Genomic DNA, 2,286 nt, shown 5'->3' with positions numbered 1-2,286 from the left:
CTCTGAAAATGAATATTTCTAAAAACCTCCCGTGTCATCAATAAAATCTGATTACTTTAGCTATCCTTTTATAATATTAAGGAAATGTAAGCAAGGGTGAAGGTCCTAGACATATAAAACGTTTCTTTTTTATGGAAGTAAACCTACTCGGAGTTGAAAGATAAGTGGTTCTACATTTTAAACCAAGGGGTTATATACAAAGATATTTTGCCGTGTTTTTGTAGGCAAAGGTAGAAAAATTTTAACATAAGGGACAAAATCCTGTCAGTGTGATAAACTTGGATTACAGCCAAAATGAAACTCCTGAAAGCTATTTGCTTTTAAAAACTAAAACTATTCCTTTATTTTTAAAGATGGTATCTTTAGCATTTTAATGTCAAGTAATTTCAGTGAAAAGGACGGAGCTTTTTCTTTGCTGCATTTCAAATTCACACACAATTCACTGTACCTTATCAGCAAATTCAAGCATTGCAACAAACAATTATAACCAAAATTTAGGTCAGTATCTACAAATTAAAATCTAAAATTATCTCAGTTTCCTAGTCAGAGCATGCGAAACTTTTCCTCGTTATAGTGGAAATCAAAGAATGTTTTAAGCCTTATAGGAATAAAATAGTCATGCAATGCAGTAAAGTTTGAGGTCTTAAGACCATTAAAAAAAAAACCTTATCTGTACAATGGGATTTCTTGAGTCAAGGCTTCAAAGAGTCCGTGTGTGTTTTATACGTAACACGTGGAAGTTCAAGATTTTTTAAGTAGTGTCACTTCTTGGTTAAAAAAAAAAAAAGATTTTTTGATGGTAGTTTGAAAGATTTACTTGGAAAATGAGTATTTTTGCCATTTTAATGTTACCTGTGCTAAAATGCTAATACAGTGTTCTCCTTTTCCCAGCCTTTCAATAACCTATTTGTAGATATTCATAAAAAATGTTAAAGAGAAACTCCATTTGATTCACCAATTAATCTGATAGCATAATTAACCAGAAAGGAAATCCGAAACTAGTATCCTTAACACTTTATACTTCTTGGAGCTTCCCTAGGGTACCCCTAGCACACAATGCTGGAACCACATCACTCTAGTCCATAATTGATTATCTAAAGGAAAAAGAACTTTTCAAAAGTAACTAAAACTATATATTTAAAATATACTTATGTATCAGCCAGATGTCAAAGGAGGGATCAGTTTTAATGGTTTCCAACATGATTACATGACAAATTAATTTCCTCTTTTAAATGTGGCAAATAAAGGATTCCTTCATTTCACTTATCAAATGTGGCAGTTTGCATCATTAATATTCTGTTCTAGTTTTGCAAAGAAAGTTTTAAGAAGCTATTCTAAATCATTTCAAAATATTATAAGTATATCCAGTTAAGATTAAGATAATGTTCCTCACTTAAAATTAGATGTTAGTCCATGGAACTAAATTGTCAAGTAAACGCTCAACATCTTCAGGAAACTGTGAGATACTTTGACCAGTTACTATAGGAACTGAAAATAAAAAGTCCCCTTCCCTCCCTTTTTTATAAGCTTGTAACTGCTCAAGAAATTATTCTATGAGGGTCAAATGTACATTCCCCTTTCATGTGAAACAATATTTGGCTGGTTAAAACCAAGGGTAAGTTACATACTTTAAAAATTCTGTTTTAGGGAAAAAAAAAAGGCAGGGGGATGAAAATTAGGATTCCAAATTATGTTATTATACTTCATGACAAAATCCCTGTGGCTTCCTATCCAAAGCCCCCAGGTAGTTCGTAAATGGTATATTTTCAAACTTCAGACCTTATACCCCACTTATGTAGAGGTTAAAAATATTGACCTTACTATAGGCCATTGGATATAAAGAGTTTACCTTTGACAGTAAGAATGTAAAATTTCATAGTCATATTTCTATTTAAGGTTGGAAGTTAGAGACAAGCGCAGATTTACAAAACCTCTCTGTGCCTGCTACCTGACTGCTTGCACTCAGGGTTGTTTGTGACAATTCCCCTAGCGTATCATCCGCATGTGTGAGCCTTCTGTCAGTTCCCTACCCAGGTCAACCAGCAGTGTTTCTCACCCTGACGTGTACCCAACTGGGTACGCATAAAGTTGGGACAATCACAAAAAGTAGGGAACAGAATTCTTTTAAAGGCCCATGTATTTAATTACATGTTTAAAACTGGAGAATTAAAACCTGGAAACTTTCGAGTTCTCACAGCAACAAAAAGGATGTATATAGCTAATCGTGAACAATTGCATGCCTGCTAATTCAATTGCCTAGAATTCCAGTCATTAGCCAAGCGGTCT

Source organism: Theropithecus gelada, chromosome 1 (assembly GCF_003255815.1).
Source record: "Theropithecus gelada isolate Dixy chromosome 1, Tgel_1.0, whole genome shotgun sequence".
Classification (NCBI taxonomy): Eukaryota; Metazoa; Chordata; class Mammalia; order Primates; family Cercopithecidae; genus Theropithecus; species Theropithecus gelada.
Note: the sequence above shows the minus strand (reverse complement) of the source record.